At 46.2% G+C, this 16,926-nt stretch overlaps 1 long non-coding RNA gene across 17 annotated transcripts in view; it reads left to right on the forward strand.

Annotated features, from left to right (window-relative positions):
* The window catches only part of LOC106985752 (uncharacterized), a 277,059-nt gene extending 271,991 nt beyond the window's left edge, over positions 1 to 5,068 (forward strand). For all 17 annotated transcript variants that reach the window (XR_008289887.1, XR_008289888.1, XR_003418186.2 and 14 more), the window contains one exon: positions 4,785 to 5,068. This is a non-coding gene — a long non-coding RNA (uncharacterized LOC106985752). The remainder of the gene's footprint in view (positions 1 to 4,784) is intronic.
* The last annotated feature ends 11,858 nt before the right edge of the window (positions 5,069 to 16,926 follow it).

The following is a 16,926-nucleotide window of genomic DNA, read 5'->3' on the forward strand; positions in this document are numbered from 1 at the left end:
GGCAGGTCACAGTTTGTCCAGTAGCTGATAGGAGGTACGCAAAAGACAGCAAGAGCTCCAAATGGAGAGATTGGTAAAAAACCCCTGGGTGTATGACCACAGCTGCCTCCCAGAGCTTAGCAGAGAATGTGGAAATTACCAGCAAGCTTTTAAAGGGAAACCATTATCTCTCAACCCAAACCCAGGGAAGTCACATCTGCTACCACCAGCAGATGGGGGCGGGGTGGTGGTGCTTCAGCTAAGCCTGTGAGAAACTGAGAACAGAAAGACACTTTCTGAACTTGGCCTTCCCACCCTTTCATTGTGCCAGCATGGAGACGGGATCCTTGAAGAGTGGGCAGGGAGGATGACTGGTGGGTAGAATTTGGACATTACTCCCCAAGAAAGCCGGGCTGGGGGTTTCCACAACGGGTGCTGCCCTGCCCAGTTCTGGTCTGTGGCCTCTTTCTGAGGGGCTCTGACATCTTCAGAGCACGCCACAATCTCCCAGGGCCTTCTTCAGCCATCTTGGTGGCTGGGGTGCCCTAAAGCCCTGAGAAGGGACAGGGTAGTAACACTGTCCATTTTACAGATAGGGGGTGGAGCCAGGGGGAGCTCACTCGCCCAGATCACACAGACATGGAACTGGCAACAGAATTCCCCCTGCCCAAACCTGAGTCTTTGGATTGCAGTCCAGTACTTGAAGTACTCCACCGTCCCTCTGAATGCAGGAGACCGCATTGCGGTGTTGGCTGCATTAGCGGCCTGTTGTCCTTGTGTCCTTCTGAGCACAATTCCACAGCATACTGCTTTCCACTAAACAGCAGCCCCGCTGTTTAGAAAGCCCACTCCACGTGCCGTACCAAATGATCTTGATGTATGAATTAGTCATTCCATTTCTCTAACAGGAAACTAAACATACCTTTTGCATACTTGTTTGCTAGTTTCTATTGGTTTTTATTTTGTTTTTCTTTCCTCTGTATAGCCTAAGGCAATTTGGCGCCAGTTACAGACCCTGAGTTGGTAGGTAGACACAGTCATGTCTGTGGCCTGACCCCAGTGCAGGTAAGGATTCTGGAAATAAAATGACTCACTTCTCTCAGGATTTGGGGGTGAGAAAGTGGCCCCTTCCCAAAGCAAGCTTAAAGATCAATGTGTAGACACCCTGTTGGGGGGCCAGGACACCTGGTCCAGGACCTGATCTGGAATGGAGGGATATGTATGGTCTTCAGTGGTGCAAACACGGAACATAGTTCTGGCGATTTCAGAGTGGCACGTCACACAATGTGGGTAGGGACCCCTGAAAGCCCACAGGATCAAAACTCTTTTCACAGTAAAACCAAGATGCATTTGCCTTTTCAACTTGCCTTCTCTCACAACCACACAGTGAATTTTTCTAGAGACGACAGCTGTGATATCACAGCAGGCTGGATGCAGAAGCAGATACAAGAATGTGGCTATCTTCTATTACGCCTGACTTTAAAGAGATTTGTAAAAATGTGCAAAAATGCCATTCTTCTCTTTGGTCATTTTTGTGTTGGAAAGTATAGTGATTTACATTAATATGCAGTGGTTATATTATCATTATTTTAAAATGAATTAATAAATAAAGTTTTCTCAATCTAAATTCCTAAAGCTAAAACTATCAATAGATAGAGCCTTCATAACCAAAAGTTCTGTGAAGTCCTCAATAATTGTTGGAGCATAAAGGCACCCTGAAACCAAAAGGCTTGAGAACTGCTGTCCTCAAAATTGGGGGACACTCCCATGGGACATTTGGGGACACTGTGTGGAGCAGGAAATTGCCCAAGGTCACCCAGTGATTTACTGGCAGAAATAGGACTTCAATCTGGCTTTGATTTCCAGGGCATTTTTTTTGTCAAAAGCTTCAGTGACTTGGCTCTAGGGCAAAGGCCTAAAGGAACCACAGTGGCCTGCCCGCCCCACCTACCAAATACTTGCACTTCCAGTGAGTCTCAGCTCTCTAGCCACAAGGTAAAGGATTTTACCTGGCCACCACCTTGAAGAATTAAGGTAAAGCAGAGAAACTCACCTAGACCACATGATGAGCCAGTGGCCTCTCAGAACCAGGATCTAGGCTTCCAAACCTCCTGTCAATTACTCTTGTACTGGGGACTCTGGCCAGCAGAAAAGACCCTCCCTGGGCCAGTGAAAAGTATTACAATTGGCCAGAGCTCATCATTAAATTCTGCACAGCCTTGAAGAGGCTGATTGCCCATACATCAGCCCTCTCCCCAGCCCTGTCCACAAGAGATTTCTGCTCCAGCTTCCTTCCCTGCTTTGAGTTGCTCCTGCACCTACACAGAGTACCTCACAGTGCTCAGTGTGTCCAAAACCCAGGGAGTTTCCACAACTGCCACTGTTCTTGCATCAATTCCCAGGTCCCCACAATGCAACCTGTGTGCACAGATTGTTAAAAAGTGTTGTCTCCGTGCTCCATGGGCCTTTTAGTCAAACCCCATTTGATCTTAATAGCACTGGTGCCCTTGTGTTATTCCATACATTAGACTGAGCTGTGGAATTGACATGCATTCTCCATGAATTGCTACTGGAAGGTGAGAGGGGAGGGACTGTGACTTGGGTGCTGCTGCTGATCTGTGTTAGTTAATGAAACCCCAGCCCCGCACTCATTTGTTAAAACCTTGGCTTTTAAACAAGCTTGACATTTGAGCATTCTTACTGGTGCTCTTCCAGCCCATCTGCAAACTGAGAAGGGAGCTGTTGAATCTTGCCTTGCGATAGACTTCCGTGGCATCCTGGCCTGGAGTCTTCAATTTCTCAGTCCTGGCAGTGGGTCAGGTAGAGCTCAGCACTGCAGGGAGGACTGGCTGAGGGAGGAAGGAGAACACACTCCAGAGAGGACAGTGCCATAGCCCTACTCCTCCTGATATGTAGCATTAACTATTAACCAAGAATCATTATTTTTGTAGATTTGTCACAATTGCCTTCTACAACTAGCTTCCTCAGTGCTGTGCTAATTATCTGTATGTGCTCCTGTGAATGTGAATCATTTATTTCCAATTTACATAATCACAGAGGGCTGTTGATAACATGCAAATGCTTCAGAGTCAATGCATTAGCATTTGCCTCCAGATCATTTTATGCTCTGACTCGACAAGTTCATTCCTATCATATATGAATTTAACCTTTTACATCCCCGAAGCAGCCAGGGAAACTGCCTGCATCTCTGCAAGGGTCATTTACTTCACATGATGTCTCAAGTTAGGTGCTCTCTTGTGCTTAGAGGTTTAAAAAAAAAAAATGATACAACTTCCAAAGCTGACAGAAGAAGAAACAGAAAATTTGAGTAGTCCAATATCTATTATTGATGTTGAAAATTATTTAAAAACCATCTTGTAAAGAAACCCCTGGCCCAGATGGATGTGAATCCTTCTAAACATTTAAGAAATAACACTAACCTGGAATGCTGGGTGGCTCAGTCGGTTGAGCATGGGTACTCAACTTCAGCTCAGGTCATGATCTCATGATTCATGGTTTCAAGCCCTACATTGGGCTGTACTGTCAGCATGAAGCCTACTCTGGATCCTCTGTCTTCCCCCCTGTCTCTCTGCCCCTCCTCTCTCTCTCTCTCAAATAAATAAACATTAAAAAACACTAACCTTACATTAAAAAAAACAACACTAACCTTACAAAAGCTATTGCAGAGAATAGAAAAGGTGGTAGCACTTCCTTTTTTTTTTAATATATGAAATTTATTGTTAAATTGGTTTCCATACAACACCCAGTGCTCATCCCAAAAGGTGCCCTCCTCAATACCCATCACCCACCCTCCCCTCCCTCCCACCCCCCATCAACCCTCAGTTTGTTCTCAGTTTTTAACAGTCTCTTATGCTTTGGCTCTCTCCCACTCTAACCTCTTTTTTTTTTTTTTCCTTCCCCTCCCCCATGGGTTTCTGTTAAGTTTCTCAGGATCCACATAAGAGTGAAAACATATGGTATCTGTCTTTCTCTGTATGGCTTATTTCACTTAGCATCACACTCTCCAGTTCCATCCACGTTGCTACAAAAGGTCATATTTCATTTTTTCTCATTGCCACGTAGTATTCCATTGTGTATATAAACCACAATTTCTTTATCCATTCATCAGTTGATGGACATTTAGGCTCTTTCCATAATTTGGCTATTGTTGAGAGTGCTGCTATAAACATTGGGGTACAAGTGCCCCTATGCATCAGTACTCCTGTATCCCTTGGATAAATTCCTAGCAGGAGCACTTCCTTTTTTGATGAGATCACTATAACCTTGACTCCAAAACCTGACAAGGATATTACAAGAAAGAAACATTATAGACCAATTTCTCTCATGAACATAGTCTCACAAGTCCTTAATGAAATACTAGCCAATCAGGGGTGCCCAGGTGGCTCAGTCTCTAGGGCATGCAACTCTTAATCACAAGATCATGAATTCAAGCCCCATGTTGGGCATGGAGCCTACTTAAAAAAAAAAAGAAAAGAAAAGGGACGCCTGGGTGGCTCAGTCAGTTAAGCATCTGACTTCAGCTCAGGTCATGATCTCACAACTTGTGAGTTTGAGTCATGTATCGGGCTGTGTGCTGACAGATCGGAGCCTGGAGCCTGCTTCAGATTCTGTGTCTCATTCTCTCTCTCTGCCCCTCCCCTGCTCACACTCTCTCTCTCTCTCTCTCAAAAAATAAACATTAAAAAAATTTAAAAAACAAGAAAAGAGAAAATAAGAAATATTAGCCAATCAAATCCAATACATATACACCTATAATATATATTAATATGCTTTATATATGTTAGGATGTCCTTGGAACCACAGTAGAGGGGACGGCCATCTTGCCAGCGCAACCCAAGGAAAAGCCCCGAGTCCCGCTGGAACGAATTGGAGGTCAACCAATCACCGAGTGACAGCACAACCTGACGCGAAAAAGGCCCACGGGACCTAAACCCTGAACCGCTGCAGCTTAAAAACCCCAACCCACCACACCCGGGCGCGACTTCCCTGACTCCTCTCTCTCTCTCTCCCTGAGTCATGGAACCTCGCCCGAGACCCTTGTTCCCAATAAAGCCTTTGACTGCTAAAATTTTTAGTTCTTGACTCTTACCTTTACCCTAGCCTATGCCTGACCCTAACAATATACACATATAAATATACACATGTATCTATCCCCAAATTACATTCATTATACATCCATGCATATATATTCATATGTTTATTGCCCCATTCACGTGTGTGTGTGTGTGTGTGTGTGTGTGTGTGTGTGTGTGTTTGCAGAGAAACAGAGGGAAAAAGAAAAAGAGGGAGCACTTCTGGTGTTTTCAGGAATCACCTCCTTGTATTCCTGTACTTGACTCAGTGTCTGCTTCTAGGGAAACATAATTTAATTCAACAACCAATTGAGTTTAATTCCAGCTATGCAAAGGTGGTTTAATATTAGAAAATCAATCAATCTGAGTAATCATATTAACAAAAAAGGGGGAAAGCATACAATTATTTAAATAGATGCAGAAAAGGGGCACCTGGGTGGCTCAGTCAGTTAAGCATCCAGCTTCGGCTCAGGTCATGATCTCACGGTTCAGTTCGTGAATTTGAGCCCTGCATCGGGCTCTGTGCTGACAGCTCAGAGTCTGGAGCCTTTCAGATTCTGTGTTTCCCTCTCTCTCTGTCCCTCCCCTGCTCGTGCTCTGTCTCTCTCTGTCTCTCAAAAATATAACATTAATTTTTTTTAAATAAATAGATTCAAAAAAGCATTTGACAACATTCATAGGCACCCATAATCAAGCAAATGAACAAAAATCTCTTAGCAAATTAGGAGTAGAAGGGAACTTTCTAATCAGATAAAAAGAAGCTACAAAAACCATGGCAACCATTCATAATCAGCAGTGAAATATTAAAATCTTTACCCATATCCTGGGAATGAGGAAAAGTTGCCCACTATCCCCACTTCCATTCCACATTGTACCAAGTGTCCAATGTAGTTAAACAGAAAATAAATAAATCTATTATTCACAAGCTACATGATTGCATACATAATAAATCCAATGGAATCTATAAACTATTAGAATTCATAAAGTAGCAGGATACAAAGTTAATATGTAGGAATCAGTTACATTTTTAAAAATAAACCCACGAAATAAATGAAAGATGTGCAAAACTTCTACACAGAAAATAAGAAAACATTATCGAGAGAAATTAAGAAAATCAAAACGAAAGGAAAGATATGTCATTAGTAAGGGGCCAGAAGACCAAATACCGTATATAACATAAACTTTCCTCACATTAACCCAGAGATTTGACTCAATTCGAGCAAAAATCCAAGCCGGCTTAACAACTTTTTTTTATATAGCTAGATATCAAAAATGTTATAATAAATATGACAATGTGACATTGGTGCAAGGACAGTTAAAAGTGAATTTGAAAATGGAACAGAATGGAGTCCAGACACAGACCCACACATATATCATTAGCTGATTATGAAAAAGATTGTCTTTTCACTAAATTATTATGGGTCAGTTGAATGTCCTATGGGAAACATACAGTGTGACTCCTCCCTCATGTTACATACCCAAACCAACTCTAGGTGAAGTGTAAAAGGTAGAAAACCATGTATTTTAGAGGAAAAAAGGAGAACATCTTCAGACTTTAGAGTAGGCAAAGGTAGTAAACGGGACACTAAATGAACTAATCATATTAAAAACATAATATATTAGGCTACATTAAAATTATCAACTTTGGTTTATCAAACAAACATTAAGAGTGGGAAAAGGCCGTTCTCAGAGAAGGGAGAAGATATTTGCAATGTATATATTCAGGTCCTCTGCCAATTTTTCTATTGAAGTGTCTTTTTCATATTGATTTGTAGGAATTCTTTATATATTGTACATTCTGGACAGTTCTCTGAGATATATGTTCAGTATACATATCCAAAGGACTATCTAGGATATATAAAGTAATCCTCAAACTAGTAACAAAACACAGATATCCCAGTAGAAAACTTGGCAAAGGACCCGAAGAAACACTTCACAAAAGAGGCTATCCAAATGGCCAAAAGATGTGCAACCTCAGGGGTCACCAGAAAAAAATGCAAATTCCAACTCCTAAGCAATACCACTACTGTAATAGACTCTGTAGTGTGCTACCCAGATTCCCCTTCACGACTGAAGCACCCAAGCAGAGAGTGTTGACAGCTGACAACTCTAGATGAGCTCCCCCTCCTGGTGATTGCCCTAGGCTGTAAAGAGCCACCTCGCCTGAAGTCACCTCCTTTTCCCAGGAGTAGGGTGCCTCCGATGACTGGTTGCTATGAGGTGCAAGACTCAGTCCCCCGGCCTCAGTGTGGGACAATTCTGAAGGGTCATCCTGGCTACAGATGTAGACTAATCAGACCGCTCATATTCTGCTAATGGGAATGTAAATTGTATAACCACTTTGGAAAACAGTATGGCAATATGGCTATATCTACTACAGCTGAACATACATGCATGATCCAACTATTCCACTGCTAAGTATTATAACTGAAATGCATATATATATATATATATATATATATATATATGTTCACCAGTGACATGTACACAAACGGTAATAACAGCAACGTTCATACTGCCCAAACTGGAAACCCAAATATTCATCAGGTGCAGAATGGGTACAAATCTCAGAAACATAATGTTGAGTAAAACAACCAGACACAAAAAAAGCAAGTTCTTTATTATTCCTTTTAAGTAAAGTACAAAATTAAGCAAATGCGGGTAGAATTCAGAATAGTGGTTACCATCGGGGGGGTGGGATTAGTGATCACGAGGGACATCATGGGGACTTGGGGGGAAGTACTAATGTTCTGTCTCTTGATGTGGTTCTGATTCCACAAGTGTGTTCGCATTGTGAAATTTATCCAGTACACACACGATCTGGGCACTTTTCTGTATATAGTACTTCAATAAAACAATCTTGGAAAACATAAAGAACACATGCACATATACACACATGTAGAAACCAGCAGAGGCACAGTCCCTGAAGTGGCCTTTCAGTTGCTAACTTTCAGTCTTCATTCATTCATGGAGCCCCATGGGCTGTGGTCAGGCCAACATTTGAAGCAGACCATGGTTCAAGGAAGGCCAGACTTAACGTTTGAGAATGCTCAGACTCCCGCCGCCCCTGCCCCCATGCAACCTGACTCCTGAGGCCTGGGCTGAGCTTTGGCAGTTGGGTCACCTGGCTGAGGGTTGGGAGAGATGCTTGAACCAAATCAGAGGTTTTACACTCACCTGCCTTGGCCTAGTGACGGGAAATGTGGGGGGCAGGCATGGTTTTGTCAGTACTGAGTGGGTGGTAGCTCGGGAGGGGAGACAATTTTCTCTGATGAGTCAGTCGAGATAGAAGCGGGGTACTTGGTGTTGATGAAAATAAAAAGCCTTCTTCCCTGGTTATTGGAAAGGTTCAGCAGGTACACTCTTTGATAAATGGTCACAGTAATGAAATTCACACTCTTTAATCACAAGGGCTATAACTTAATTAAAAACACATCGAGGATTGATTTGGGTTGGAGAGCTCTCTCAGTTCCTGGGCTTTATTAAATTTGGTGTTTCTTTGCTCAGCCTCATCTGACACGTGTAAGTACAGAAGTCGATGGCTGAGGAACTGTCACTATCCTGATGAGATGAACCCAGCTCTGGGTCCTGGGCGGACCAGGCCGAAGGGAGACGGGGACCAGGATACCCAGCGAAGGGGGCCCAGGCTTGCAGCCTCTCCCTGCCTTTGCCCGCAGCATGTTCCAGGCAGACTATAGGAAACTGGAGTATTCACTAATCTGAGCCCAAGGCAAGGCTGTCCTTGAGCCCCCTGACTTGGGTCCCTTGGGAGAGATCTGATGCTGGGGAAGCCAATCGAATGCTCAGAGCCAACTTGTGAGATAAAAGCTGTTGCTGTTTCCCATTTGACACCTGTGGAAACCTGGGAAGAAAGAGGGGTAATGACTTGTCAGGGGGTTGTGGGGTCTGAGGGCCCAGGCAGACACTACCTAGACCCTGCTTCCAGGTAGGCATCCCCCACACAACACACACATACACACAGATCAACTTTCCTCGCCTCTACATCTGGGCAGATACACCTGCATACACGCACACATCTACACGCCTATCTGTACTGCCAACATATACACATGCATGCACACACACACACACCCATGTACAGATAAACCCAGATGTGGATGCATGTTTACACTCCACTGCACTCCCAACACACACACAAACATGCACTACAGTGCATATACCTTCACACACACACCTGTGCACGTATACCTGGATACAAGCATGTGTGCACACTCCCCCCACGCCCACACCCTCCCCACATCCGCACTTGTGAAGATACAGTCACAGACATACATTGATACCACTGCATTCACCCCCAACACGTGTATATAAACACCAACACCTGCTCAGAGGCTCAGATGTATGAACACACACGTGATGTGCACCCCATAGCCACCCTCACGAAGATATATTTGATACAGACACACATTCAACTACCCATCCCTTCCACACCACATACATCCACACTCATCATCTCTACACATGCACACCCATGTAGATAATACCCAGATACAAATACAAGCACATATATGCACATCCACACACATGCACACAGCACCAGTGCAGTCATTTACCTATACCTACACACATACACACACACACACACACTGCACCAAAATACAGACACATACTCACACAACCAAACAGATCTGCACCCCTCACACACATACACTCATTTACTACACACACCTAAACACATCTGCACACACACACACACACACACCCTGTGCAGATGAACTCAGACACATCCACATATCCATAGACATCCACACAATACACACTGACACACATCCATATACATACATATGCACACACCTACACGCACACTTTATACACACATATACACACCCGTGTGTATATACCACGTGTAGACATTCACCCATGCCCAGACACGAACACACACATAAACACACATGCACGCATATACAAACACATATGGCGTATACACACATTCACACACACGTATCAATACCCTCAAAGATAAACATGTACATGTATATACCCACACACTCACACACAGACATGCACAAAACCAACAAACATGTAACTGTGTGGGAGGTATAAGTACATACTTGCACACTCACTCCCATCCCCAGACACACATGTATAATGAACACACGCATATTCCCAAACATGTACACGCTCACACTCATTTACTTCTGAGGGCCATCTGTTAATGCCAAGCACTCATTGTGCTTGTGCTTTCTAGAAATGTGTGGCTGAAGGGCAGTCCTGAGAAGCCATGTCTAATTAGCATAATACACGCTCCCTGCCCACGTGAGCCCTGGAAACCTTGGTCATGCCCTGGCACAGCCAACGGTGGAAGCAGGGCCCTCTCCTTGCTCTCCTGAGAAGGCAGTGGGACCAGTGGCTACCTTGCACTAGCAGCCTACCTGTCACACCAGCAGTGCTTCCTTCAGCAGGACCCATGCCACCACTCCATGGGGCCCTGGGAGCTTTCCTGGATCAATGACAGCAAGTGATAGGAGACAGGAAAACAATGCTGGAGAGGATGACCGGGCTGCAGTCACACAGGGCCTTGTGGCCTTTGTGTTCAGAGTCACCAGAAGCCACCCAAAAGTTGGAAGTAAGAGGAAGCTGTAGTCAATCAGATTCACGTGTGTGAAGGACCCATCTGGTGCCCTGTGGAGAATGGCAAGAGGAGTGCAGTCTGGATGGGAAGAGGCCAGGGTGGAAGCTGGCGCAGCTGTCCATGTGGCAGTGAGGAGGTTAGGCCACAGTGGAGGTGGCATGACAGGTGGTGAACTGGCTGGAAGAGGATCTGGCCAGGCTTGGTCACCAGTGGGATGGGGCCTGAGGAAGAGGGAAGGGGGGGGTGAGGGGTGACATTCAGATTCCCGGGTGAGGGCCCCGGGGGCACTGTAGAGGTGGGCGGGCCCCTGTAGCCACCGAGATGGCAGGGGCTGGGCTTTATCTGAGGCTCAGTGAGGAGCCGCCGAGATTGAGGAAGGCCTTGTGTTGCACTGGCGGACATTAGGTTACTGCGAGTGGCCAGATGGGGGATCCCGAAAGGCAGGCAGGGGCCTCAGGAAGTTTGCACCAGCTTGGGCGAGGTCTAGGGCTATCAGACCAGAGCCAGCAGAGCTAGTCCTTGCCTAGCACCTCAAGGCGGCTGAACGGGAGCAGAACAGCACTCACAGTCCTGGAACCTGCCCAGGTACCAGGCAGCGGCAGTGGAGGGGAAGCAACCGGCTCCAACCAGGCTGGGCCTGGGAAAGACGGGACCCGGGTCCTACAAACAATGGTCCGGATGTGCCCTTCACCGGAAGACGGACGCAGGACAGGAGTTGTGCATGGAGAGCAAGGGTTGTGGGCGGAATAGGGTGCCTGCTAGTAATGGTGATTTCTGGGCCAGTGGGCTAAGGACTCCAACTGGGTCGTCACGGACCAGTGCGCTTGAACGTGTTCACGGGTCTGTGCACGCACCACCGCGTGTATGTCGCCGCGTACGGGGCTGCACGTGCGTCGCCACACACAGGGCCGCGTCTGCGTCTTCGTGTGTGCATCACCCCGTACAGAGCCGCGTGTGCATCGCCACGTGTGCGTCGCCGCGTACAGAGCCGCGTGTACGTCGCCGAGTGTGCCTCGCCACGTATGGAGCCGCGCGTGTGCATCGCCGCGTGTGCGTCGCCGCGTGTGCATCACAGTGTACGGAGCCACGTGTGCGTCGCCAAGTGTCCGTCACCACGTACGGAGACGCGTCTGCGTCGCCGAGTGTGCGTCACCGCGTACGGAGCCTCGTGTCCGTTGCCGAGTGTGCATCGCCGCATGTGCGTCGCCAAGTGTGCGTTACCTCATACGGAGCCGCATCTGCGTTGTCGAGGGTGCGTCACCGCGTACAGAGCCGCGTGTACGTCGCTGAGTGTGCGTCGCCACGAACGGAGCCGCGCGCGTGCGTCGCGGCGTGTGCGTGTGGGTGAACAGTATATGCGCGCAGGTGGAAGGGTGCGCGGGTGCTGAAGGGAAGGTTTGCTGGGAAGCTGCTACCGCGATGCCCCTAAGCTTGCCTTTAAACCTATCATAAAATTATCAGGTGGCCTCCTGTGTCGCCCCTCTGCCACCTTAATTCCTTTCCACTTGTCCCAGCCCCACCCCCCCTCCACACTTCATCTTCCCCAGATGTGTTTCTCCGCAGGCTGCTGCGGCCGGCAGGAGGCCTGCTGGGTCCCCGATGGCTGGGCGTGTGGTTGCTAAGCCTTCGAAGGACAAATTTCAGCCGGGCACATGCTAGCAGTTTGTTATTTGTTTCCTCACTCATAATCCAGAAAGAGTCTGGCTGCTAAATTGCACGTGCTCATTAGGAATAGAGGTTACCCGGGGTCTGGGCAAGATGCAGCCTGTGACAGCCAAAACTTGTTTTTTCAGTGAGGAGGGAAGATCCGAGCTGGAAACCCGTCAGTCCAGGTCTGGGTGCAGACAGAGTTCGGAAGCACACAGACACAGATGAGAGACAGAGAGGCAAGAAAAACTGAGTTGGCACCTGAGTTTTGGGATTAGGCCTGAAGCCTGCTTTTGGGGAAAATTCCTGCAAATTCCTTCTACCTTTCCTCCTTTCATGAAGGTTGAAGAAGGGCATGGGCACTGAGGCTTCCTGGATACCCTGTCCCAGCCTCACAGTAGGGTCTTGGGAGTCTCCTAGAGATGGAACTTCTTAAAAGCCTAAAGCCTCGAGGTAGGGTTCCCTGTCTCCCGGGCATTTCCATCTTAGCTCTAGCCCCTACATAAAAGGCAGTGCCCTGCATAAAATGCTCTCGAGGCCCCAGGAAAGGTCTTCTTCCTCTTTTTCCTCCATATGGCTCACCCGCCACATGATGCAGAGCCCAGGTCTGTCTCTGCTGACCCTTGGCCCTGGAAAAGCAGAGGGAAGCTCAGCTCCTGCCTGTTGATTACACTTCAGTGTGAACACAGGCTGGGTGCTTAGAGCCACCATTCTTCTCTCTAATGGACCGACAATGGGCTTGACATCTGGGTAAAAGTGTGCCAAGGGTCAATGCTAGGGGACAAGTAGAGCAGCCCTGGGGACAAGTAGAGCAGCCCTGGGTGCAAGTACCTTCTCAGCTGCCCAGTTTCCCATCCACAGACAGGGCCAGCCAACTCCCACGGTTGTTAGGAGGGTATGAGCAACAAGGGCTGGAGAAGCACTGTGCAAAGCGCTGAGCTCCATGCCCACATAAGGCCTTTTTAGTGTTTGTAAAGGAAATTTCAAGGCCCCATGAAGCCCCAAAGAAGCAAATATTTGTACATTTACAGCAAGGCTCCCACATGCCTAGGAGCACATCTTCTGAGTAAATGAACCCCCAGGTGCTATGTGCCTCACTCTTACTGGGTTACCTGGGGTCTTCTAAAGAGGGGCTCCATTGCAAATTCCCATTTCTGGAGTCTTTACAACCTCAGCACGTTTCCCTTTTTCCAATGATATTTTGAAGGGCCCTTACGTTGCCCATAAGGCCAGGGAGGCAGCTATTTTTTTTATATGAAATTTATTGGCCAGTTGGTTTCCATACAACACCCAGTGCTCATCCCAACAGATGCCCTCCTCAATACCCATCACCCACTTTCCCTTCTTTCCCACCCCCCTTCAACCCTCAGTTTATTCTCAGTTTTTAAATGTCTCTTATGGTTTGGCTCCCTCCCTCTCTTTTTTTTTTCCTTCCCCTCCCCCATGGTCTTCTGTTAAGTTTCTCAGGATCAGGGAGGCAGCCATTTTGAAAGCTTACTGTTTTGACAACAGGGCATGTGGTACAATTATTTACCAGGTTGCTAGCAAACTTTTGGCCCCACTGCAACATTCAAACTGTGTATATGCCTGATTGAAAATTCTCCATGTGGTTCTGGGTTCTGCTGTATGTGTGTGGGGGGTGGGGGATGGGGGGTGGGGGTTGGGGGGGTGGGGAGAGAATCTATCAGCAAGGAGAGCTCTCTTGAGCTGGGGTGCCCTGGGAGTGTCTTTTAGGGGTCCATGCTTTTTTCCCCCCCACATTTCTCATGCCTGCCGTCAGAATGCTCATAGGGAATCAGGCTATGTCTCTAGAGGTGAGATTGATGGGGAAGAAGCCACAAGTCAGGGTTGGGGAGTGGTCTCCACCATCTGCAGTAGTAATTACCCTAGAGCAGAGATTCTCAAATATTTTTTTCTCTGGATCCCCTTTATAGTATATCTATTGATATTTAATATCTTAGAAGTTGAAACTAATTTAAAAATATTTGCCAATTCATTTAAAAATTAAAAATAAATCCTTTTGTGATGTTTGATTTTATGTGTCAACTTGACTGGGCCATTAAGTACCCAGATATCTGGTCAAACATGATTCTGGGCATTTCTGTGAGGATTTTGGATGAGATGAACATTTATATTAGCAGACTGACTCAAGCAGATTGCCCACTCAATGTGGGTGGGCCTCATCCAATTAGTTGAAGGCCTGACTAGAACAAAAGTCTGAAAAGAAGTCTGACCCTCCCCCAAGTAAGAGAATTCCTCCTGCCTGATTGCCTTCCAACCACAAGGTAGGCTTTTTCCTGCCTTCAAACTTGAACTGATTCATCAGTAACCACTAGAAATAATATATAGATATAACACCAATTAACAAGGATGGAGGGGAGAGAGAATAGAGTAATAAAAAAACATTCCAAGAGAAAGAAGAAAGAGAAAGGGCTTGTAAGTCGTCTTTATATATTTTAGCTATAAACCCCCTATCAAGTAAATGATTTGCAAATATTTTCTCCTAGTTCATAACTTGTCTTTACTTCTCTTCGCAGTTTCTCTTGAAAAGTAGAACTTTCCATTTTGAGCCTTTTAGCCTTTGGACTGAAACTGCCATTATTTCTCCTGGTTCTCAAGCCTTCAGACTCAGACTGGAAGTATACCTGGGCTTTCCAGCTTGCTGACTCATCCTGCAGATCTTGGGATTGATCAGCCTTCATAATCACGTGAGCCAATTCCTTGTAATAACTCTGTCTCCCTCCATATATACGTGTGTGTGTGTGTGTGTGTGTGTGTGTGTGTATGTGTGTCTTGTTAGTTCTTGGTTCTGTTTCTCTAGAGAGACCCAGTACACAGTTACATGTCAACACAACATTTGTTTTATGAAAAATGACTGTATTCTTCTAAACAAAAAAATATAACATGAAGAGTGGTACCATTTTACAATTTTGCAAAACTGTTTAACGTCTGGCTTAAGAGAGGACAGCTAGGGGTGCCTGGGTGGCTCAGTCGGTTAAGTGTCCAACTTGGGCTCAGGTCATGATCTCACTCACAGTTTGTGAGTTTGAGCCCTGCGTTGGGCTCTGTGCTGACAGCTTGGGACCTGGAGCTGCTTTGGATTCTGTGTCTCCTTCTCTCTCTGCCCCTCCCCCACTTGTGCTCAGTATCTCTCTGTCTCTCAAAAATAAATAAATGTAAAAAAAATTTTTTTAAAAGAAAGGACAGCGGAGTTCCCCTATCTGCTCCTGCATTCCATCTGTTGTGACATCACATGTCACATAGCCTCTGGAAACCTCCACTGTACCCATGTGAGAGGAGAGTGGCAAAGGCAACTCTCACCTTAGTGTTATTATGAAAATGGTTTGACTCTTTCAGACCCATTGGAAGGTTCTTGGAGACTCCCGGGGTCCCCAGACTACATTTTCAGAACAATTGCCCTAGAGATCATAACATTCATCCTTGACTTAGCAAAGTCTGATGTTAATTTCTGCCTCTATTCTCTTCCTTAAAATGCTTTAGTTCTATTTTCCCTCTTCCAATATAAATGCTATTGTACTAGTGTATTTTAATTCTGTATGTAATCTAAAACCTCCATAAGATAGCATTCTTATTGTTTTCTGCAGCCTGTGTTCACTCAAATTTGCCCATACATTTACCCTTTTAGGTAGCTTTTTTAGTTTTCCTTGAGAAGAATGTTCCAGATGACCTAGTTTATTATTAGAAACAGAAATCAGTAGCTTTTGGAAGCTGTTTACGCCCTTTACTTATTTATCAAAGTCCTAGTTATCAAAGGCCTTCAAAGCCTTTTTCTTCATTCCACATTCAGAAGAGATGTACTGAGGGCCCACTGTGTTCCAGGCATTATTCTAGAGCTGTGCTGTTCAGTAGAACCTTCTGCGATGGTGGATATGTCCTACGTCTGCGCTGTCCAGGAGAGTAGCCTCATGTGGCTCTTGAGCACTTGAAATATGGCTGGGACAGCTGAGGAACTACATTCTTAACTTTGCTCAATTTTAATTAATTTAGGTTTAAATGGCCACCTGTGACTAGTAGCTGCCCCATTGGGTAGCATAGCTTTAGATACTACAGTGAAAATGACCTGAACTGGCAAAACTCCCTGTTGTCATGGGGCTTATGTTCTAGCAGAGGCAGACGACAGGGAACAAGTTCTAGTGTAAGAGTGCTCCCCCCCTGCCCCGGGCCCAGGCTCAGTAAATGTAGCTTGAACTAAACGGAGGAGGTCCGATGGCAAGGTCTGAGCTGTCCACTAGGGGTATTGGAAGGAACATGGGCTTTTAAGGTTAAACAATCTGGGTTGAATCCAGCCTTTGGCTATTTACCAGCTCCATGACTTCAGCAAGTTCCTGAACTTCTGTGAGTTTCAGAAATCCCATTTAGAAAGTGGCTGAGTGGCCCTGAGAGCTGAATGCAGTGCTGGCACTCTGAAGTAGCTCAAATGTCCCTTCGCCTTCCCCTCCCCCACGCCCATTCTGCTGTTACTTGTGGCTGCCCTCCTGGCCTCATGGCTGATGCCCCAGGCTGTAAACCTGCAGGCCATTAACACAACCAGGGAAATTCACACTAGCTGCTTCAAAGGCACAGGACCAAGTCACAGAGGAGAAGGGGCCCAGT

Source organism: Acinonyx jubatus, chromosome X (assembly GCF_027475565.1).
Source record: "Acinonyx jubatus isolate Ajub_Pintada_27869175 chromosome X, VMU_Ajub_asm_v1.0, whole genome shotgun sequence".
NCBI lineage: Eukaryota > Metazoa > Chordata > Mammalia > Carnivora > Felidae > Acinonyx > Acinonyx jubatus.